Source organism: Argopecten irradians, chromosome 7 (assembly GCF_041381155.1).
Source record: "Argopecten irradians isolate NY chromosome 7, Ai_NY, whole genome shotgun sequence".
In the NCBI taxonomy this organism is placed as follows: Eukaryota; Metazoa; Mollusca; class Bivalvia; order Pectinida; family Pectinidae; genus Argopecten; species Argopecten irradians.
Window position 1 is genome coordinate 19,317,145 of NC_091140.1, and position 25,697 is coordinate 19,342,841.

The 25,697-nt window shown below is 37.0% G+C and overlaps 1 protein-coding gene and 1 long non-coding RNA gene across 3 annotated transcripts in view; one reads left to right on the top strand and one right to left on the bottom strand.

Annotated features, from left to right (window-relative positions):
- LOC138327783 (uncharacterized) overlaps positions 1-24,166 on the bottom strand; it is a 29,928-nt gene extending 5,762 nt beyond the window's left edge. The window contains exon 1 of the long non-coding RNA XR_011209095.1: positions 23,992-24,166. This is a non-coding gene — a long non-coding RNA (uncharacterized lncRNA). The remainder of the gene's footprint in view (positions 1-23,991) is intronic.
- Positions 12,569-25,697, top strand: part of LOC138327781 (allene oxide synthase-lipoxygenase protein-like) — a 28,502-nt gene continuing 15,373 nt past the window's right edge. The window contains exon 1 of one of the 2 annotated variants that reach the window (XM_069274159.1): positions 12,569-12,714. The gene's annotated coding sequence lies outside the window, so the exon portion shown is untranslated. Of the gene's footprint in view, positions 12,715-14,027; positions 14,186-25,697 lie in introns of those variants that run through there. The other variant, XM_069274158.1, reaches the window with a different exon arrangement.

Here is a 25,697-nt window from a genome sequence, read left to right on the forward strand (position 1 = left end):
AATAGCTATAACATAACTATCGCTTGTATACATTAGTTTACATTTCTTATTGTGAGGCCACAAAAATTATTTTTTCCCCTACAATAAGTACGGTGTGGCCTCAAAATAAGCTTGTGTGGCCTCACAATAAGTATTGTGTGGCCTCAATATAAGATTGTGATCTCTCACATTAATAGTGGGGCCTCACAATTCTATTGTGTACCCTTATAATAATATTGTGTACCCTCATAACTAGTGGGGTGACACCTGAAGGAGTGGCGCAGATTGAATGAAGATACTTGCGAAAGGGAGATAACTCTTGGAGCTATTTCATTATGTTAGGAAATCATATCAAAGTATGAAGTAAATTTAAATAGATCTGATTAAAGACAAGAGGCCCATGGTCATCTGAGTTCGGATAAAGAATGAAACAAAAACATATAAACATTATACAAACGTTCATCAGGCTCTTGAAATCAGTCAATGATAATATCAATTGACCTTTTAATCTTTAAAGAGTTTTTGATTCCATTACATCTGTAACATCGTCTATGAAAACTGAGCAAATAATACTCATAAATGTGTTTTCCCTATATAAACTAAAGTAAATTTGACCCCCTCACTAGGAAAACATATGAGACCCCCAGGGCCACTAATATATGAAGAGTATTTGGTTCCATCATATCTTTGAATTCAGGAGATGAATATTTTTAAATTTTAGCCATTTTGATCATTTTTGGCCCCACCATCTTGCCCCTGGGAGTCAGCCAGGGAAATGCTATCTCAGGCTAATAAATCTAACAAAGTTTGACTTATTTCTGAAAATTGAGCTAATAAATGTATTATCCCAATATTAACTATAGTAAATTTGACCCTCTCTTCTTGGGGAAAATATGAGACCCCAGGGCTTTGAAATTCACAATTTTTGTACAGTGCATTGGGACCATTAAATCTATGAAGAGTATTTGAGTCTACCACATCTGCGATTGAAGAAGAAGATTTTTGAAATTTTTGCCATTTTGTACCCTCATAATAATATTGTATTCCCTCACAATAGTATTGTGTAACCTCAAAACAATATTGTGTTCCCTCAAGGTAATATTGTGTGGCCTAACAGTGCTATTGTGAAGGAAATCATTGCGAGGGAACACAATGAATAAGTTTTGGTGTGACGCCAGGCGGCTTCCGTATACACAAATACATCCCTACATATAATGAATTCCGTCTGTAAGGTGTGGCAAATTATGGTTTTGTTTAAAATTGATTAGGAAGTGTTGAATAAAGCAAGGACTGGCGTAAGTTGGCAACATTATTGTTTCTATTGATTTGAGTCCAAGCCTTTATACTACAATGCATCTCGTTCTTGTGATACTATTGTTCCCTTCCTTCATGCTTAATGTGTCTCTACTACATGTTTTAGGAAGGACTTTTAACGAAATAAAATGTACCAATAACAATTAAACTAGACTTAAGTAATTAATGAATTTTTTGAATGATAAACCATGCTGATTAAGGACCATGTGAGCAAGAAACTATCTTCGTTCGCCAATTACACACGTCCTGTACTCGTTGAGGCTAAGATGAACGATAAGATAATCTATTTTATCAAAATGAAAGGATAACGAAGTTAAATCGAATAATTAAATGCGTAAACATCAAGTACTCATCTATTTGTTTGCTGCTTTAGTGGTACTATTGGGGAACAAAAACTTTGTTAAAAAGTTCATTCACCTATTGAGGTATGTAATAAAACACTCTCTCGACTTTTAGAGTTCTTTAGCCTAAGTTGTTCTGTTTGTCGTCGTTCTCTGTGTCGTTGTTCTGTTTGTCGTCGTTCTGTTTGTCGTTGTTCTGTTTGTCGTCGTTCTGTTTGTCGTCGTTCTGTTTGTCGTTGTTCTGTTTGTCGTTGTTCTGTGTGTCGTTGTTCTGTTTGTCGTCGTTCTGTTTGTCGTCGTTCTGTTTGTCTTTGTTCTGTTTGTCTTTGTTCTGTGTGTCGTCGTTCTGTTTGTCGTTGTTTTGTTTGTCGTTGTTCTGTGTGTCGTCGTTCTGTTTGTCGTCGTTCTCTTTGTCGTTGTTCTGTGTGTCGTCGTTCTGTGTGTCGTCGTTCTGTTTGTCGTTGTTCTGTGTGTCGTCGTTTTGTGTGTCATCGTTCTGTGTGTCGTCGTTCTGTGTGTCGTCGTTTTGTGTGTCGTCGTTCTGTGTGTCGTCGTTCTGTGTGTCGTCGTTTTGTGTGTCATCGTTCTGTGTGTCGTCGTTCTGTGTGTCGTCGTTCTGTGTGTCGTCGTTTTGTGTGTCGTCGTTCTGTGTGTCGTCGTTCTGTGTGTCGTCGTTCTGTGTGTCGTCGTTCTGTTTGTCGTCGTATTGTGTGTCGTCGTTCTGTGTGTCGTCGTTCTGTTCCTCGTGTTCCTAATCCTATTCATATTATTTCTTGTTTACGTCCTCAACGTCGTAATTCCCATTATCTTCATTCATCGTCCTCCCCCTCCTCCTCCCTCCCCTCTTCGCCTTCCTCGTCCTCTCCTCCTCATCGTCCCCCTCGTCCTCCTCTCCTCCTCCTTGTCCTCGTCGTCCTCCTCTCCTCCTCCTCGTCCTCGTCGTCGTCCTCCTCCTCGTCCCCCTCGTCCACGTCGTACTCCTCCTCGTCCCCCTCGTCCTCCTCCTCGTCCCCCTCCTCCTCCTCCTCGTCCCCCTCCTCCTCCTCCTCCTCCTCCTCCCCCTCCTCCTCCTCCTCCTCGCCCCCTCGTCTTCCTCTCCTCGTCCTCGTCCTCGTCCTCCTCCTCGTCCTCCACTTCTCCTCCTCGTCCTCGTCGTCGTCGTCCTCCTCCTCCATGTGCTCCTCTCCTCGTGGTCTTCTCCTCCATGTCGTCGTCTTCCTCCACCTAGACGTCTTCCTCCTCCTCCTCCTCCTCCTCCATGCGCTCCTCTCCTCGTGCTCCTCTCCTCCTCCTCGTGATCCTCTCCTCCGTCCTCGTCGTCCTCCTCCACCTAGTCGTCTTCCTCTTGCTCCTCCTCCTTCTCCATGTGCTCCTCTCCTCCTCCTCCTCGTGCTCCTCTTCTCCTCCTCGTCCTCCTCCTCCACCTAGTCGTCTTCCTCTTGCTCGTCCTCCTTCTCCATGTGCTCCTCTTCTCGTGCTCCTCTCCTCCTCCTCGTCCTCCTCCTCCACCTAGTCGTCTTCCTCTTGCTCGGCCTCCTTCTACATGTGATCCTCTCCTCGTGCTCCTCTCCTCCTCCTCGTGCTCCTCTTCCTCCTCCTCCCCTCCTCGCTTGCACATGGGCTGAATCAAACTAAATACAGACCAATGAAATATGTTTACTCAGAATGCATCATGAAGAATTCGATTTCTATAAAAATGCACGTTGAACTGTTATTGTCAATAAATAAACTCCATATTACAAACACACGATTCCATCCAATGTAAAATATGAAAACAGACATTATATCCATAGCTTTGATGCACACATCCACAATTAAGTAAACATGTTATAGATAAAATGATCTAACAAGCAATTATATAACTATTCAAATACCAAAATGTATGTAATGTACATTTACTTTAAAGCTTTATTCTACATTCTTCTAGCAGACACCGATAATCGCCACTTTATCTTATGCGAGTAGAGTATACGTAGGTCCCGTTGTCCTCGTGACGTCACAAGTCAGGGGCTTCAGGTGTGTTCTAGAGAAAAGTCGCATTATCTCTAATACCGTATTCGCTATGAAACTCTATTCTCCATTATGGGTCTCCATTCTAAATTTTATACAATGGCACATTTATCAAGCCTTATATACCAAACCATTCCGTGTACACTTTAGAATGATACACATTTTGGCAAAAGATTGTGAATTCCATCTAATATAAACTATCTGTTTGTAAATATCGATTTTTACAGACACAAGTACCTGTGTACATGTCCGATACCTATTTATTATTATCCTCAATCACAGATATGAGTTTGGAATACACTTGAAAATAGGGATTTATACCATGTATCAGTGATTTAAATAGTATATTATTATATTAAAATCTCTGCATGCATATATTGATGTACCTGTCGTAGATAAATGAAAATTTTTGCGCGATTTCTGGACAATTATTCACAATATCATGTATAAAACAATCCACGTACGTTGTAAATCTACGGTATTTGGAACCACATATTGACTATGTTATCCAAAACCCGACTCGGGTCGTTGTACTGTTCAAACCCGCTTTACAAATTTCTCACTTTTTCACAAAACCTACACCCATACGAATTAAAGATGCTCCACCCCCGACAGAGCATAAATGGTATTCTTCATTTGAACAATAATTGGTGTTTAATAATGTATATATATGTCTAATTAACACAAAAATAATATAAAGTAATTTCTTTTGCCTTTGGTGCATGCGCAATCAATACTTCATTCCATATAGGATATAGTGCCACTGAATTTTTTCAGGATGCAAATAATAATTTTTTATGTTTTTAACTTGAAGTTTAATTAGAACTTCAAACTTTTCAATGATGGTATTGGTGTAAAGTAAGTAACTTTTGTAACTGAAGAAAAATATCAAATCGTCTGATCCTGTTTTTGATAGTGAAAATACTTTTTGTCAGCGGTGGAGCATCTGTAAGATATATTTATGATTCTTAACAGATTTTTTTGCATATATGTAAATGAATCTACTAATTGCGTCTTATCTGAAATCGATCCATTTTTCTTTCATTCATTCAGCTTTCATATACTACAGTACATCCGACGACTTGTTGATATTTCGCTCAAGTTCATTTATTAGTGTCTTTAATTGAAAAAATAATTTACCTTCAAAAAATAGCTTACCTGGCCAATTACAATAGCTTCTCATGTGCCACCAGGTTGTCTGCCTTGTCTGATTTCATGTGTGTTGACGTCATGGCTACACCTTCGGTCACATATGTGACCTCCGGCGCTTCTGGTACTACTGTGCTTGTGTCCTCCTGTTACACCCAGGGGGTTGCCTCCTGTGCCCCCTTCAGGGTGTTCCATTCCCAGATACCCCTTTTGAGTCCATTTCTGGTCCTATGGTTGGTAATAGTTTACATCCTGTCTCCTCTTGAGCTTACCATTTGTATGGAGACCGTCACGGTCACTTGCCTTCCCAGTCTCCTCATGATCAGTGGACACTTGGTGGTGGGGGGGGGGGGGGGGGCTGGGGGCCCAAGGTTCCCTAGACTTCCTCACCCCCAGTCGTTGGCAATGCCTGGAACTGGGTCAGCAAAGTGGGGTGGAGGGTTTTACTATGGTTCATCCTAAAGTAATCCTTCTATGGTACCAGATAGGAGTTTTGCCTCAATTGGCCAATATGGCTCAGGTGCTTGGCATGCCCCCCATTCTCCATGGAGTAACTCCTTTTCTTAGGAGTTTAATCCGGCTGTACATATTCTCCCCATTCAGCTGGACTGCCCGGTCCCTTTCCTGGCAGTACCCCCCCCCCTCCTTCGGCAGAAATGATGGCTCCCCCCTCCATCCTCCGCCTAAGAAGGCTGTAAGCAACAAGAATATTCGCCGGTCTTCTCGTGCTCCTGCGACAGCTGCTGCTGCTGGTTGAGCCAACCAGGTTGCCTACGATGCAGGCTCCTCTCCTAAACGAACTCCTAATAATGCAGGACCTCGTCCCTTGCTGGTTTTTCCATCTCATTTTGAGGAGAGCACAGCTGTTTCTGGGTCTACTTTTTCAGACCCTATTTCAGCTACAGCCCCACCTCCTATCACGAACCCTAGCATGGGTACGGCTTCTATGGAGGTTGTTGGCCCTGATGAGGGTTTGGGTTCCTTACTATCTGCAGCAATCTCACAGATTGTAGTCGCACGTCGACTGTGCGTATTGGACCAATGTCCAGTAGATGATTTCTTCCGTTCACGTCTTGTCTCAGCCCCATTTTCCGGGCCTGACTTGTTTGGCGGCTCTCTCCCCGGTATCATGGAGGAGATCCGACAAGACCCTATGGTATAAGATCGTTTCAGAGAGAGGGCTTCAGCCCTGAAATCTAAACGGAAGATGCGTACTTCTAAGACCAGGGCCAAGAAGCACAAAACATCTCAGACCTCACAGACTGGTCCCGTGCCGTCACCTCGGTCTTATACTCCTGGTCGTGGTCGTGGTTCCAGACGTGGTCGGTCTAGGAAAACATCGGCTAACAGGACAGAGAAGGGTTCCTGACTATTCTCTGCTCTCGGTTGAGCCCTCTCAGGAGTCACCCAGCACATCAGCCCACGTGCTGGGATTATCAGGCGATCCATGATCAGGTCTAGACCTGCCTCGCCCCAACCTCCCAGTCGGAGGTCGGCTATCGTATTTCCTCCCTCAATGGAAGGAAATAACAACAGACTCGAGGGCCTCGGCATAACTTTTCACAGAGGAACTCCAACTGGAGGATATGAGCCCAGGGTTCTACTCCCGGATCTTCCTGGCACCAAAGAAGCCCGGTTCTTGGAGACCCATAATAGACCTGAGTGCCCTCAATCGTCATGTGCCACATTTCAAAATGGAAACACCACATGGCATTATGGCCTCGGTGGCTCCAGACACGTGGGTCACATCTGTCGACCTAAAGGACGCATATTTTCATGTGGCGATCAAACGGTCAGCTCGAAAGTTCCTCAGATTTACCCAAAATCGGAGGATTTTCCAATTCCGAGCAATGCTTTTCGGTCTAACTACTGCACCGCTAGTGTTCACGAAATTGCTCCAAGCAGTTATGGGTTACCTACACAGTCTCGGAGTGGATGCCCACATCTACTTCGACGACTCGTTGCTAGTCCATTTGGACAAGATAGCCCTCTCCAAGAGCACCAGGTCAGTTCTCCAAGTCCTCCTTCGCTTGGGTTTCTTCCCTTCCAAGGAGAAATCAGAGATAATCCCTTCTCAGGACTTCGTTTTTCTGGGCAATCGTTTTTGCACGGACCTCGGATTAGTCCTACCCCCTCGGGACAAATTCGAGAAGGCCTTCCAGCTTGTGGCGGTTCTGGTCCGACTGGAACGTATTCAGGTGCGTTGGTTCCTCCGTATCTTTGGATTCCTGAATTCTTTGGCGGATCTTGTGCATCTAGGCCGTCTTCACATTCGGCCTCTCCAACTGTATCTGTTGTCAGTTTAGACCCCTTCTACACGACAATGGGATGCTTTTATCCCCCTGTCAAAGGCAGTGAAGGACTCGGCTCAGTGGTGGATGTCAGAATCCAATGTCCTGGCCGGAGTTCCTCTGTCCCCACCTCCTCCGACGACCACCCTGTATACCGATGCCTCGTCAACAGGGTGGGGGCATACCTGTCGGGGCAGACTCTTTCAGGGGAATGGTCCCGTGCAGAGAGGTTTCAACACATCAATGTGTTAGAAATGAGGGCAGTCCTGTTAGCCCTGCAGAGTTTCAGATCTGCTCTACAGGGTCAGGTGATTTGCCTAGCTACAGACAATTCTACAATTGTGGCCTATCTTCAGAGACAGGGAGGGACAAGGCCCCATCTTCTCTGTGCTCTAGCAATGAAAGTCCTGCTATTGTTTCAGGATCTTTCATTGATCATGTCTGTCAGGCATTTCCCAAGCAAACAGAACCTTCTAGCACATACTCTGTCTCGGTCCCAACGCCCGATCCTCACGGAGTGGACTCTCAAGGCCTCAGTTTTTCAGGCGGTGTGCCTTGCATGGGACAGACCACATGTAGACCTGTTTGCGGCAGCTCTGAATGCCCGTCTTCCAGTATATATGTCTCCTGTTCCAGACGAATCCGCACTAGCTGTGGATGCCATGTCTCAGGACTGGTCGGTTCTTCTAGCATATGCCTTCCCTCCTTTCAGCTTAGTGGGTCCAGTGCTCTCCAAAATTCGCAAGGAACCCTGTTCCCTACTATAAATCGCCCCTCGATGGCCTTGTCAACTATGGTTTCCTCATCTTCTCCAGCTCCTAGAGGAGACACCTCTAAGGTTGCCATGTTTTCCAGACCTTCTGAGCCAGCCCAGGTCTCGGCAGTTTCACCCCTCCCCCGACAGACTACACCTTCACGCGTGGAGGCTATCTCCTTGCAGCTCACTCAGAAGGGCTTTTCTGGAGAAGTTGCCTCACGCATCACCAGGGCAATCAGATCTTCCTCATCTGCCGTGCACGGCTCCCGATGGAATATCTTCGGTGATTGGTGTGTCAGCAGGGAACTTGATCCTATGTCGGCCCCTATTCCCATGATTGCAGAATTTTTTCTGCATCTTTTTAAGAATGAGGGCCTTTCTCCTGGTACCATTCGAGGTTACAGATCAGCAATTGCCAATGTTTTGGCTTATTTTTGTCGTAGAGATATTAGTGATTGTTCCATGCTGTCAGATCTCCTACGCAGCTTTGCTCTTGAGCGCCCTCGTTCACGATGCCTTGCTCCTCAGTGGAATCTCACGTTGGTTCTCCAGTCTCTAACTCGTTCACCATATGAGCCTCTGTCTTCAGCCACGATTTAGAATCTTACGCTCAAGACAGTATTATTCGTGGTATTTGCTTCAGGCCGTAGACGAAGTGAGATTCATGCCTTCGGGAGATCTAGCATCTATCTTCGTTTTTCTTAGAATTATTCAGCTGTTACTCTTCGCACGGAACCCACTTTTTTTAGCTTAGAATCAAGTGTCCCATTTTTCGCCAGACCCAGTACACATTCCTTCCCTGGCTTCTGTTGTTAGTCGTCAAGAGACAGATTACCTTTTGTGCCCTGTACGTGCCCTTCGGTACTACCTGGACAGAACAGGTGGGGGACGGGATTCTCACTCCCGACTGTTTCAGTCTCTCAAGAAAGGTATCTCGGATATCTCTGCAGCTAACATTTCTCGATGGATCTGTCTGACTATCCATGCAGCCTATGATGGCTCTGATAATGAATTTATGGGACAGTGTCATGTTCGGGCTCATGAAGTTCGTGTCCTATCCTCCTCTTGGGCATTACTTAATGGGGCTCCTTACGAGGATATTATGTCTGCTTCTGTTTGGCGTGGCCATTCAACCTTTTCGGACTTTTATCTTCGTTCCCTATCCTCGTCTGCAGAGGACTTATATTCTCTCGGCCATTTGGTGGCAGCCCAGTCTGTTGTTTGCCCTCCTTCGGGTCTTTCGTCATCCTAGAGATGTCGGTGGTTTTTATATTCCCCCATGGATTACCTGTGATGTGCTACCTTGGATTTCTTGGTTGCTGTTAACGGGAGACACCACTACGGTAAGACGAATTCGCTATTGTAATTGGCCAGGTAAGATATTTTCTGAAGGTAAATTGGGGTTTTTCTTGTAAAACCAATTTTACCTATGAAAATACTTACCTGGCAAATGTGATTTCCCACCCTCCTCCCCGTTTGTCTCCCTTTCTTCTGGTCTCGGCCATATAAATATGAAGGGATGGCATACAGGAAGTGACATACAGGAAGTGGGTCCTCCTGGGTGGGGATTCCATGGGATAATCTATTTTTAGAACTTGAGTGTCAAAGAGCCCTAATAGATTTGAAGAAGCTATTGTAATTGGTATTTTCATAGGTAAAATTGGTTTTACAAGAAAAACCCCAAATCATGCACGAGTCAGACGGAAAAAATGAGACTGAATATATCTATGTCTAATCCAAGTTGCAGAACAAAATCAGAACTGTACTTCCAAATAGCCAATGTCGTGCTGAGTTTATCTCTTTACCTGTATACTGCAGTAACTAAAACGCGTGGTCAACCGAGACTAATGAGGGGGCTAACCAGATAACGTAAGAAAGGTGTTTAGTGACCTGTCACGCTTCGTTGATTAGCTCGCGTCAGGTGTCAAAAGTAAGATCAGAGGTAAGTTGGCGATGGACCATCATTTAATTGTTGTATAATGTCATATTTGTTTACACTTATAAATCTTGGGTTTACAGTAAAATATACCGTTCAAACATAACATATAACAAGTGTATAAATAACTAGATGTATATATTTCAGAATAACCCATGTATACATTTTTCTTTCATACCTACGGGTGTAATACTGGCTGGTCTAGGGCAATACACTCATGCCGCCTGAGGCTGTATTGCATGGCTACCCATGCAATAAAGCCTCATGACGTCACGGCATAAACAAAATTTCTATTTCCCCGGTAAAATTTTACCATTTTTTTTCACAAACTTGACAGGTTTTACTACGGTGGCTGGGAGCGGACAAGAAATTAAATAAAATAATTGCGTGGGAATGAAATATTATTGCGTTCGAACGAAATATTTTTGCGTGGGAACGAAATATTATTGCGTTCGAACGAAATATTATTGCGTTCGAACGAAATACTATTGCGTGGGAACGAAATATTATTGCGTTCGAACGTTGGAATTTCATCATTTTTTCTACTAAGTATAGATAGCGTAAATAGCGTAGTCCGGTTTGCACGATTAACCCCGGTGAATATGCAAACAATGTGAAATCGTGTTGTTTTTTTATGTCGATTTAGTTCTACCACCAAAGGAAAATTTCAAAGTGATATATAAATATAACGAACACCCTTACATTGAATTTATACTTGTAACGCAAAAATTTCGATTCGACATCAAGGTTCCTATTATATGTCTATAATGTGTATATTACGAAATTTGCTCATACCGAAGCTATTTCGTTTGTCCTTAGAGGTTCGTTAAAACAATGTTTTACTGTATATAATATATTCTTGCTGTTCTAAAAACATGTGCTATTTTTGATTTTAACGCTCTCCTTGATGCACAACACATCATTTATTTTCATCATATGCATTGTAACATCAATGTACAGACTGACCACGTACTTGCTTAACTAGTTAATTCAGAGATATATGAGGATAAATCCAAGAGGAAGACGAATATCTTATCAAAATGAAGTAAACACCACTTAAAGTAATAAGTTTGGTGTTTGTATAGCTCGAATTATGTAATTATCCAGTGTAATTGTTAGTAATAGCCTGTAATTTATGTGTCACGCAAGGATATCAATTATCTACTGTGGTTGGGAGCGGACATGAAATGAATAAAATTATTGCGTGGGAACGAAATATTATTGCGTGGGAACGAAATATTATTGCATGGGAACGAAATATTATTGCGTGGGAACGAAATATCAACGGTTTACCTTTGGCTATTTCAAATGTGGCATTCTGCAATTTCATATCAATATTCTTTGTAATTGGTCATTTAAAGTGGTTTTGTGTAAACCTTCTTAATAAAGTATATTTTATATAGTATAGTTTGCTTCGAAACCATTAATTTAAAGTTTATTGCATGTATTATTTGGATTTGTATTCTATTTCAGTATTTGCCTTCAATGGTTTGCATTAAAATTGTAGAAAAAGTTATGGAAATTCATTGTTTTGCTTTTTAAAATTAGTTGACTAAGTATTGATACAAAATAATGTTCGCTGTAACACAATTTGCACACATTCAAATGGAAATATTGAAACATAATAACCCGATGTATTAAAGTTATATATACAGTAATATAAAAGCACATATAATGCTTTTATTTACGGCAGCGTATAAGGACCAATACATAATTTTATTCGTCATGTCCGTACAACTTATTATCATGTACGTATAACTTAGTATTTTATTAGTATCTATTGTTACAGTATCGTGTACGTTTGTACGTATACGTATGTACGTACATCGTTGTATCATGTACGTGCAACATAGTATCTTGTACGTACAAATTATTATCTTGAATGTATAACTTCATATCTTACAAGTACGTACAGGTTATAACAGTATATTGTACGTACAAATTATTATCTTGTACGTTTGCACGTACAACGTAGTATCATGTACGTACAACTTAGCATCTTGTACGTACAGGTAAGTTGTTCATACATGTACAAGATACTATGTTGTACGTACAAGATAAATACAATTATATATATTTCATTGAATATATCAAGTATTATACAATAAGCAAAACTTTAAATCGTTGAAAATAAGGAAACATCTTTTTTAGATAAGGTGCCGTTTCATAAGTTGTAGACCATATCATATTACTACGGTGGCATGATTACTGTAATATCATCCATGTATGATAATGAGCTTGATAGTTATTTCGTTCCAACGCAATAATATTTCGTTCCCACGCAATAATATTTCGTTCAAACGCAATAATTTTATTCATTTCATGTCCGCTCCCAGCCACCGTACTACGTTCCCACGCAATTATTTTATTTATTTCATGTCCGCTCCCAGCCACCGTACAATAGTATTTCGTTCGAACGCAAAAATATTTCGTTCGAACGCAATAATAATTCGTTCCCACGCAATAATATTTCGTTCGAACGCAATGATATTTCGTTCCCACGCAATAGTATTTCGTTCGAACGCAATAATATTTCGTTGGCACGAAATAGTATTTCGTTCGAACGCAATAATATTTCGTTCCCACGCAATAATATTTCGTTCCCACGCAATAATATTTCGTTCGCACGCAATAGTATTTCGTTCGAACGCAATGATATTTCGTTCCCACGCAAAAATATTTCGTTCCCACGCAATAACATTTCGTTCGAACGCAATAATTTTATTTATTTCATGTCCGCTCCCAGCCACCGTAATTATCACTAACAGTAACATGACGTAAATTCTCTGTGCAAAGTTTACAGATAGTGTATTCCTTATGGACTAAACCGTGACTAGGATAGCGTAGACTGTAGGCTATCGTTCATAGCATCGAGCTATATAAGTGAGATCTGTGACAGCTCCGGGTGGAGTTTATATCGTTTGCCAAGGGATATAGGTAAGCAACGCTTTATTGACTAAATATTTAAACTTCAACCACTTGAAATTTGAAGTCAGATGTAAATCGTTTTGTAATGAAACATTCGCTTTCAGCTATTATTATAATATATGTGTTATGCATCTGTTGGCTATCAAAGCAACAGACACAGGTGTGCAGATTTACCGATACTGAATAGTTATATTTTGTTTATTAACATTTATTCCGTTAAAATCATATACACGCATTCATGTATTCGCTTATGAAACTATCCATCTATATAAACTTATTTGTTAACTATATAATAACGGTATTCTTATTTACAAAGGTATCGGTTACTCTCAACTGAATTCGAGTACAAAGACAAGAATTCAATTTTAATGAATATGATACTGTAGATAATAGCCATATTAGTATAGAACAGAAATGACTATGGCCATTAAGTATATACTTTATACATTTTATGTGTGGTCAAGGTTAGATAAAGTATCGAATGGAAGCATAGGACGTTCACACAGACAAGCTTTCTCTAAACGTCGGGAACTGTACAAAACATCACAATTAGGCATACAGACCAATTGCATTTGCTTTTTAAATAACCCTTAGCCTCAAGCTTTACAACGAATTTCATTATGGGAGTATGTGTGTTCGTTACTCGGAAGAATTGCTTTAAAGTAGTCATTTGGACTGGTAGAGTGTGCTTCCATGCGTGTTTGCAATTTTTATAAGTAAGAACGTAATTTCTATAACAAAATCTTAAATTACCGCACTGTAGTTATAATGTTTGCCTTAATGGGTATGGAGATGTACTCGTGACTTGCTCAGAATTTCATGGAACTTTCACCAGTGGTAATATATTGTGAAGGTGAAATAATTTCATTAAGGTAATGCACAATATCGTTATTCTCTAAAGACCAAAACTATGAATTGATATATAAATCAATTTTCAGATATATAAGATTTGATGTTCTAAAAACATGTGATATTTTTGCATTTAAAGCTCTCCTTGATGCACAACACATCATTTATTTTCATCATATGCATTGTAACATCAATGTACAGACTGACCACGTACTTGCTTAACTAGTTGATTCAGAGATATATGGGGGTAAATCCAAGAGGAAGACGAATATCTTATCAAAATGAAGTAAACACCACTTATAGTAATAAGTTTGGTGTTTGTATAGCTCGAATTATGTAATTATCCAGTGTAATTGTTAGTAATAGCCTATAATTTATGTGTCACGCAAGGATATCAATTATAACTAACAGTAACATGACGTAAATTCTCTGTGCAAACGCTATCACATATAGGGAGGCGTGTCATTACTGATTTGCATAAATATCGGTGTATATAGATAGTGTATTCTTTATGGACTAGACAGTGACTAGGATAGCGTAGACTGTAGGCTATCGTTCATATCATCGAGCTATATAACTGAGATCTGTGACAGCTCCAGGTGGAGTTTATATTGTTTGCCAAGGGATATAGGTATGTAAAGCATTATTGACTAAATATTTAAACTTCAACCTCTTGAAATTTGAAGTCAGATGTAAATTGTTTTGTGATGAAACATTCGCTTTCAGCTATTATAATTACATATGTGTTATGCATCTGTTGGCTATCAAAGCAACATACACAGGTGTGCAGATTTACCGATACTGAATAGTTATTTTTTGTTTATTATCATTCCGTTAAAATCATATACACGCATTCATTTATTCGCTTATGAAACTATCCATCTATATATACTTATTTATTAACGATATAAGCTGATATATATTTCAAGCATTTCACAGTAGTCAATTGATCTTTCAAGGTAAAAATTACATAACATATGCTTGTACCTGGATATAAACATACATGTTCGCTCCAATGACTTTACGAGCCTATCAATCTATCAATGATGGATTGCATTTGAATGTTAAGGGTTAGCTAAAAATTGAGTAGGAGTCGGGGATTTTTATGATTGGGAGTAAGGATAAAAATGGTACCGACGGGATAGAACATTCCGCTTTTTAGTCATGGACATATGTAGAATATACTAACTGGTAACACTAGTTTTGTACAAGTCATTATATGAACGTGGACAATATTTGTTTTCAACTCACAATTAAAGAAACACATTGTCTTAAGAAATCAATATATAAACGGTATTCTGATTTACAAAGGTATCGGTAACTTAACTGAATTCGAGTACAAAGACAAGAATTTAATTTTCATGAACATGATACTGTAGATAATAGCCATATTAGTATAGAACAGAAATGACTTTGGCCACTAAGTACACTTTATACATTTTATGTGTGGTCAAGGTTAGATAAAGTATCGAATGGACGCATAGGACGTTCACACAGACGACAAGCTTTCTCTAAACGTCCTGTTCCTGATAACCCTTAGCCTCAAGCTTTACAACGAATTGCATTATGGGAGTATGTGTGTTTGTTACTCGGAAGAATGGCTTTAAAGTAGTCATTTGGACTGGTAGAGTGTGCTTCCATATGTGTTTGCAATTTAGAACGTAATTTCTATAACAAAATCTTAAAATACCGCACTGTGGTTATAATGTTTGTTTTAATGGGTATGGAGATGTACTCGTGACTTGCTCAGTATTTCATGTAACTTTCACCAGTGATAATATATTGTGAAGGTGAAATAATTTCATTAAGGTCATGCACAATATCGTTATTCTCTAAAGACCGTAACTATGAATTGTTATATTAAAATCAACTCTCAGATATATCAGATTTGTAGAAATGCCGACGTACAAGCTAATAGACACAATACGTAATTTATCGTTTTGTAAATATATCTCAAGTTCTACCTGTGCAATTTAGCTGGAACTTCCATAAAATTGTCATGACATGGTCCCGACCAAATGTTGTTATTTTTCGGGTTGATCCGAAATCCAAGATGGCCGCCAAAGTCTCCATCTTGAAAACACATTTGGAACTTCTAAGTTATACCGGTGCAATTTGGCTGAAACTTGCCTAAAATGATCCTGACATGATCTTGACAAAGTGTTGTTACATCTGTGGTTGATCCCAAATCGAAGATGGCTACGATAACACCATATCTAATTAATTTCCTATATGACTTTTGCCAAGGAGGTCAGATGACCATTCAGGCCCTTGGGCCTCTTGTTTTTTTTATTTAATTACCTTCCTTTGTTGGTGTTTTTTAAAGAATAGTAAATCATTCAGGTAAATTGCCAGTATGAACTACCAAGGCTGTTTAAATGAATGACCTTGGCCTTCATTCAAGGTCACAGGGGTCAAATATTTTTCATAACCCTAAGAAATTGGCCCCTTTAAGAGTAACACCAAGAGTTATCTCCCCTTTCTCTTCTCTTCATTTCATCTACGACATTCCTTCAGTTGTCGCCCAACTAGTAAATATATCAATTCTTTATGTATTCAGCAAGTTTTGAGTAGTCTTTAACCATGTAGAGCTTTACCACGCATCCCTTTATCTAAAAGAGACATCCCTTTATCAATTTTATATACCTGCAATGTTCTAGAAATCGAAGATGAAATATTTAAGTTACATAATTGTTAATTTCTCAAAATAGCTGTTTCGCCTGTCGTAAGTTTTAAGTGTAAAGATAACCTGCAAGTTTCAAATAATCAATATGTTATATAACCTAGCATGCTACTTTATCGAGATCTTTTGTCACGAGTACATCGAGGTAATCTAATTTGACTCCGTATCGGGTATCATAAAGATACATTATAGACGCTTATCCTTAAGAGACATTCCTGCAAGAAATGCTCTGTATGACAACTGCAATGTCCTGAAAGCAGATTTTGTAATCAAAGATAAACACTTTAAGTTACATTGATAGTAGATAATTTCCCAAAACAGCTACTTCGACTGGCGTTGTATCTAAGTGTAAAGATAACCTGAAAGTATTAGGTAAACAATATGTTATAACCTAGCATGCTACTTTACATTTACCGAGATCATCTTCTAAAAACTAAGATTATAAATACAACTTTTTATCAAGCATCAATTAGTCGGTACATGCCACCACACGTAAACAATTTAATCTCTTGTTCATGTTTAAATCGAAAATCTAAATTCATCTTATCGACATCCTGCGTATTCGATATAAGTTTATAAGATGTGACAAAAAGGAAATCACGATTCTTAGTGGTGTACTCATTAGGTTCTGTCTTTGTCACGCAAGGAACTCAGAAGAAATATGCACTCATTTTTCAATCTTACTAGATGAAGTTGAGATTTTGCCATCCAAATACATGTTCGATAATTCCATCATCTCGAAAACCTTTTGTATTTTCTCGGGACAACTGACCATTTTTCATTCTAAGTTATTCTTCCCTGTGGAAACTCTTCGTGTAAGTATAGTTTGTATGCGCTTATAAATTCAAATTTGATTTTTTGTTATTGTTAAAAGCAAATATTTTTCGAGTACACTATCTTTAATGGACATAAAATCATCGTTTTGATGGTAAACACGTTAACATATTCTATGTGATCCACTCGTTTACACGTCTTGTTAATTTCACACCCCAGTGGTAATATTACTTATTCATCATTCTATAATGTATTTTCTATGGTAAAACACCTGCTGAATCTATCACGATCTTACCGTCACACATGAATGTTCAGACGCAGCATATTCATGGTAACGAGTTTTATTGAAGTTGATAGACTAGTTAAGAAGATTCCATATTAATATAGGAAATGAAAAAAGAAAACAAACAGCAATATTTATTTAGCTTTAGAAAGAATCATTCAAGCAATAACGAACAAAAAACCTGAACTACTAGAGGTTAAGGTACAAAATGTCGTTTGATACTGCTGCTGTATGCTGTATGAAAGCATATGAGTATGAATTAAAGAACATTTGTCATCATCATCATCATTATTTTCACAGTCCAATCAACCCAGATATAGATTTCACTATAAGAAGTCACAGTCCAGTGTTTTTTTGCACACTAATTCGTCATACTTGCGCTATGGTAGTGTGGTATATTAAAATGAGGAGGTGGAAGTACGAAAAACAGTCGCCTTTAACGATCATACAATGGGGTAACAGACACTGTTCTGTCATCATACTTGAAATATAAGGGTTGCTTGAAATTCTCTCATCAAACAAATTCAAATAGCTTAAACATTTATTTTAAGCATGGAAAACAAAAATGCATAGTTGACAGACGATACCTTTCATTGAATACGACCAAATTCAACCCTGTCACCTAGCTCATGTGTCTAAGATGCAATCAGCTTTAGTAGATAATGACATTTGTCATCATCATTTTACAGTCTAATCAACCCGGATATGGATTTCACTATACATGTACTAGGTCACAGTCCAGTGTGAATTGTTTTGCACACTTATTAACAGTAAAGATCTCGTCATACTTGCGATATGGTACTGTGGTATATTAAAAATAAGGGAGTGGAAATACGAAAAACAGTCGCCTTTAACGATCATACAATGGGGTAGCAGACACAGTTCTGTCATCATACTTGCAATGTAAGGGTTGCTTGAAATTCTCTCATCAAACAAATTCAAATAGCTTAAACATTTATTCTAAACATGGAAGCAAAGAAGACACATAGTTGACAGATGATACCTTTCATTGAACATGACCTAATTCATCCCCGTCGCCTAGCTTATGTGACTCTAAGAGGCAATTATCTTAAGCAGATCATGACATTTGTCATCATCATTTTCACAGTCTAATTAACCCGGATAGGGATTTTTCCCATACTTGACAGGGTTATCCCGCGGTTGCTAGGGAAAAGATAATTCTGTCTTTTACCGGGGTAGGGAAACTGAATTTTTACCATTTATCGTTAAGTATGGGAGAAAATGAATTTTACATGGGCCTGTCAGGTGGACAGGGATATCGCAACCCGAGTGAAAGATTTTGACCATCAACCATTGGCTAGACTCGGGTTGACCAGCCAAAATCTTTCACTCGGGTTGAGATATTCCTCTGTCCACCTGACAGGCCCATGTAAGATTCTATTATTCACTATAATAGGTCATAGTGCAGTGTGGTTTGTTTTGTAAACTCAATAAAATGCCTCATCACGCTTTTTAGCCTACTGTTGTGTTTTATAAATGAGGGGGTGAAATACGATATGAGATGTTGTACCTTTTAGACAGGGGGCATAGGTACCTGCTGTGACACAACACATTATTGTACGATGAGCTACGTTGAAGTACGCTGTTTGTCAAGCTTATTGTAGGCTGTGGTTCGCTACACCATTACGTAATTCTATCCCCTCATTTTGTATACCCCATGGAAAGCTATTAGCGCATGCATCAGAGTATTGCCAACCTCTACCTCATACATGTAGGCCTTAAATAGATAATTACATATTAGTCCTTGTATAATGCCACATTGTTGATGCCATGTGAAGGATAATAATTAGACTTTAGTTTCTGATGTATTTGTACCGGTAACGGTTGTTCCTGTGTATTGATATTTCTGCTTCGTTGGTCAGCACATTCGATCCACTGTCACAAAACAAAAATCATTGTTGAGTTGTCAGTCGAGCTTCGAATATAAATGTTTTATTTAGGTTATGTTGTAAATTAACATCTGCGAAGTTAATAACGATTTGTTTTCTAGCTCATTACACAATGTATTGTTTCTGTTACACAATATATCTGTATTTACCAATATGTAAGGTGGCGAATAACGTTTACTTTACATACAAAGACCATCTATTGTTGATATTCTGTATTTGCATGTAACAAGATTATCTGCCTATGTGGGTAGGTATTGATTGTAACGTCATGTGTCTGATAGCAGAACGTCTTATTTTTCTGAGCAAATAACTAATCTCTGCCAGGGTTTATTATGATCCCAACTTTCATGTAATGTAATCACCGCAATTTAATCGATACCTACTCTTGAATGACATTTCCTATTTAATTTCAACAATATTTTATTGATATTATGTACATCAATAGGATCGGACATCAGGCTACGCCTATTTAAGTCCTCTCCAGATCTTATTTTAAAGTATAAACATGAATTCATTCTGCAATTAATTTATACATATATTTAAATATACAAATAAATTGAATTAATTACAGTATAGTGATAATAATATTAATAAGTACTGATTAAAGGGGGATAACTCCAATTTTATTTTTGATAGAAAATGTTTCAGAACAAGTTTAGTTATTTGGATTTCATATTCCTAGTGATTGTAGTTTTTGGATAGGGATAAGAATCATGCTCATTTATTTACAGACTAACATACATACACACCTTGAGATATTAGGCCAAAAAGTCCCCGTGCTTATGCACAATGACCCATCCCTTTGGAATATATGTATGAAAGTCTGACAACAAATGAGCATTTTGTCTTCAGTTGAATATGAAAAAAATTGGTATGAGATTGAATGCAATTTTTTAAACAATTGGAGTTAACCAACATTTATGGTTCTAATATGTACAGTTTGATTATTCAATTAGATAATTATTATAGTATAAAAGTTTCTCAATATTCGATAAGCAGTATTCAGTATCCATCCAGCCAGGATAGTTAGAGTAAATTAGAAATAAATATTAACATATACAATAGTTTAGATGTTTAATTGCACTGCTAGATAGTATTTTGACTATCAAGTAATTAGATATGGGTACTTGTTACTTGTTTTTGTTTGCTTATATATGCAGAGGGCTATGATACATGTATATAAAATATGTTTATCAGTAATCAAATCTTTTAGTATGGCATATATATTCAATCACGCATTGTAAAATATCTTTGTTAATATCATTATTGCAAAATTTACATCCATTTAATAGTGTTTCAATGTTTAAATGATTATGATTATCTGGTAAACCTAAGTTATTTATTCCCTGTATAAGAACTGCTCTCTGTTCATAGAAGTGCCTACAGTCAAAGAAAAAGTGATGTGAATTTTCATTGGTATAATAACAGGAACAGGCTGGAGATTCTCTTAGATGATCATGATAAAGATCAGAGTTTAAATTACTTGCTTGGTTTCGTAGCTGGCACAGAATAATATTATATTTACGGTCGCCATGATATTTAAAAATATTGGAAACTTCTGTAGTAGGAATATCATTATCAATTTTAATACTTTTTTTAAATTGTTCTAATGAATTATTAAATATGAGTTCTATATCTGTTTGATTAAATTCTCTTAGCATTGAGGGAATAAAGCTGTTGGAGTATAATTCAGTTCTACAGAGGGGGGATTAAACAGGCGATTATTCCTTAATGTGTAAGGAGTATTATTATTATCATTAAAGAATGGATCAATCAAATTAGTAAGATATCTAGGGGATTCATTATTTACAATTTTAAACATCAATATTGATTTATGTAGTTTTCGTCTGAATGCAAGTGAATCAAGTCCAACTTCAGCATAAAGTTTATTATGAGACGTTCCTCTTCTCAGGCCTGTTATAATTCTTATTGCTTCTATCTGTACAGATTCTAATAAGTCTTTATCTTGGTTTGTACAATTATCCCAAATGACATCCCCATATTCTAAAACAGGTCTTATAAAGGATGTATAAATTTTTAAAAGGCTCTTTCTATCTACATTATGTTTTAGTAATCTTAAAATATTTAGTCTTTTAGAGGCCTGAGTATAAATATTATTAATATGCTTGGACCATTTACCATCACTACTGAAAGTTACCCCCAAATGTTTATGAAATAGAACAGAGTTTACAATATCATCTGCAAATAGAATATCAGGATTGAATATATGTCTTTTTCTTGAGAAAAGTACAGTTTCTGTTTTTGAAGGATTAAAATTAATGTCCCACTTCTTTGCCCAATTATTGATATTACTTAGATCATTGGTTAGATTATCTGCAATTTCTACATGGTTATCAGTTATTATTTCATAAAGTGAAGTATCATCAGCAAAGAGTTTAATTTTACTATTTACACATTCAGTTATGTCATTAATATATAATAAGAATAGGAATGGCCCTAAGACAGAACCTTGTGGTACACCGGCATTGACATTTTTAAAAGAAGATAGGAAACCCTCAGTAGATACTCTTTGTTTTCGATCAGAAAGATAATTTCGAAACCATTGTAACACTCTTCCTTTTATACCATAAGACTCTAATTTGAATAATAATCCTTCATGCCAGACTCTGTCGAAAGCTTTGCTAATATCGCAGAATATAAATTTTATTTCATTGTTTTTATCCAAATTATGCACTATCGTATTATAAATATCTAGTAACTGGTTAACTGTAGAGTCTTTAGGCAAAAATCCTGATTGGTGCTTTGTTATAATATCACACTCTTTCATATAGTTAAACATATATTTAAAAATTACTTTTTCTATTATTTTACTAAAGCATGGTGTTACAGATATTGGTCTATAATTTGAAGCATTACTCTCAAGCCCTTTTCCTTTATAAATTGCATTGATATCAGCTGTTTTCCAAGATAATGGAATAACTCCAGTTTCTAAAGTTTTATTACACAGTAGAGTAAGAGGGTGTATAAGAGAAGGAGTTAGGTGTTTAATTATTTTTGGTATCATGTTGTCTGGACCAGGAGGTTTTTTTTCATTAAGTAAATCAAGTTGATCTTTAATATCCTGTTCTAAAATAACAATGTTATCTAATCTAAAGGGGAAGGTATTTTCCAAAGGTGGTAATGGATCTAAATTAGCAGATGAAGTAGATATTGAACTGAAATAGTTATTAAGACACTCTGCTTTATCCAAAGGGTGATGTATATAGCAATTATTTTCAAATAATGGAGGCAAAGAATGTGATATATTACTAGAGTTCATAACCGATTTGGCAATTTTCCACCATTTATTTAAAGGAATTGACTGATCTTGAAGGGATTTTTTTAGTTTATCGAAATGGTTTATTTTTTCAGTTCGAATTAAATCTATGACTTCATTTCTACTTTGCCTAAAGTTTGCCCAGTCAGTCTGTAAGTTAGTATTTCTGGCTCTTGTATGTAATCTGTTTCTTTTTCTAATTTGTTGTCTTATATTATTGGTCATCCATGGTTTATCATTTGGGCGTACAGTAATAGTTTTAGATGGAATAAATAGATCTATTTGTTCATTTATAGTATCAGTTAAAAGCTTATTGAATTCATTAGAGTCAAGGTTTTGTGTAATTACATCCCAGTTTACATTATTGATATTTGAATTCATCTGTATGAAATTTGCATTATCGTAGAGAAAGATAGTTTTCTTATAAGATTTTTGTTTGAATACAGAGTAGGAACAAGTAAAATGGATAACTGAGTGATCACTGCATATTGGTGTACTCACTAAGGTATTTCTAATTAGATTAATGTTATTAGTAAAAAGTATATCAATAGCAGTGGAAGTAGTATCAGTTACTCTTGTAGGTTCATTGATTATACTGGTGAGATTAAATTTTGTTAATAGTCTGCTTAAATAGTGGTTGTCAGGAATATTTAACATGTTTACATTTATATCACCAGTTATAATAATATCAGTACCTGTATTTTTGTTATAAACCTCATCAAGAACTGTATCAAGCTTATTCCAATATTCAACATTTGATTCCGGTCTATAAATACATCCTAATAATATTTTTTTATTATTGATAAAAATATCCAACCAGATGAGCTCCAGATCCTCATGTTCCAAGTCTTCTCTTCTTTTAGTGTTTATAGTATTTTTACAATATATAATTATTCCACCTCCTAGCCCAGTCTTTCTATCTAGCCTATGAATATTATCAGAAAATGAATTTAGGTTTATATCAGAGTTTGGGATATTTGGTGTGAGATGAGTTTCAGTCAAGCATAATATATCTTTATCATAGAGTTCTGCTTCAATAATATCAATTTTATTTCTGAGTGACCTAACATTTAAATGAGAGATTTCAAGATTACAATGAGGTCCTGGATTTAACTCTACATCATTACATAAATAAAGTAATAGCTGTTTGGTATATTTCATGTAAATACAATTATCTGAGTTATAGTTATACTTGAAAAAGTATGTTTGTTTTAAAAAATATATTGGGTGGAATATATGGTAATATGTTAATAAACAACATCGATTCAACTCTACTAGTAAATCAATTATATATGTACCCTCAAAGATAAGATGTGTCCTGTAGTGAATAGTTATCATATTAGCATACTTAACCATAGTCAGCAGATGATTTAGGAAATCTACAGGACACATCTGTATTTATGCAGCAACAATACTTCAGTTTGGTAAAACACTGTTTTTGGCTGGATGGATATTGATTAAGATCGTGAGTGATAAGATTTCGTATTTGCAGAACGAAAAGTAAACATACCTTAAGATTAAAATACCGTTTCCAATGTTCTTTATCCATATAACAGATTCGGAAGTGGAAAAAACACACATGATCAACACAAGGGATACAAAGCGTCTTATTAACCAAGACTCAGTTTGCCTTTCTTTAGGAATATCAATCATTTATTCCAAAAGCTAAAAACACATACCTTAAATTGAATAGAGGTGAAAAGAAAAGAAGAAAAAATATTAATTTATTTTTAACTTAAAAAGACTGCGAAAAAATGAGAGGTTTGTCATATTAGGACATGTCAGACTTAATTGAATTTAGTTTGTGACAGATGTGTGGGTTTGGTTTATTTGTATTAGCCGCTAAAAAAACGATTTCATAACAAAAACAACGTGAAGTTAGAAGCTCACACATGTACACATGCATGTCCTGTATATGTGCAGTGTACGAGAGATCATCGAATATATCGTATGTTTACATTTCCTATAAAATATATGATACGATATAGAATAAGAAATTTCACAAAATATATTTGTTATCACTTAGACATTATCCATTCGAGAATGATAATTTGTCACTAGTCTTACACTACGAAATAGTCAATTAAACCTTCGTTGGTATTATAAATGCAATATGTATCAAAAGAAGGAAGGATGGCGACAACACATGGTCTATATATGATTCAGTAAGAGTAATCCGACCTATATACATTTTACCATGTCGTGTAAGAACGTCTCTGCTTTCACTATATAGGTAGACGTATTTTGTATAGAAATAAGTAGCCGAAAGACGTGTCATGTTACCTGTATAAACATGTAAGTATATACAGGTAACACTGATAAATAACAAAATATAGGTACAGCTTTAATGGTAGCAAGATCATTTTACCACCACCATAAAAATGTAAGTGACTTAAAAAAAGTATAATGTCACGATCGAACGAAAACCTCGCGTAGACAATAAACCCTGAACATTTTATCATTACATGGTATTTGTCTCATAATTACGTCACACTTATCTGGTATGTTTTTTGAGATAAATTTTCGTTATTACGAGATATTTACCTCATAAAGCAACATTTCTTCTCGTCATTACGACATACTAACCTTGGATTTACGAGGAAACGGTTTTCTGTTCTCATGTTGGTGATTCTATTCGACTTTCATACCATAGTTATTATATAAACAAATTTTACAATGTATTATCTTTCGAGTCATTTTGCTGACTTTAGGCAATTGGTCAATACAATATTTTGTATGTGTTGTCGTCATTTTTAATTTCAAATTATCTTAAAATCATTGTTTTCCACATTACGTTTTGTGATATAGTTATAGCTTACCATAGGCATTTTGGTAATGATAAGAGAAATACATTTAACAAAATAAATTTTAAATAGTAAGACAAAGTATTGTTGTTCGATTAAAAAGAATCTAAAAGACATATGAAATAAGAATAAACATAATCTGCTTCTTAGCATTTACTGTTTAGCGATATAAGGTTAAAGACCCTGTTTAAACAGGCCTGTATTATGGGCAAAATATACAGATTCATGAAAACGGACTAAAACTCCGAAATTTAACATTTCTTCTTAAAACTGCATTGCATAATGATATTGAGTACGTGCAAAAATGTGCATTGGTTTCAATTTCAACGTCTCTATATTAGTCAAATCTGTATGATATATTCAGAAACATATATACATAGAGATTGGCAACTCCTCCAATTTTGCGCTCGGC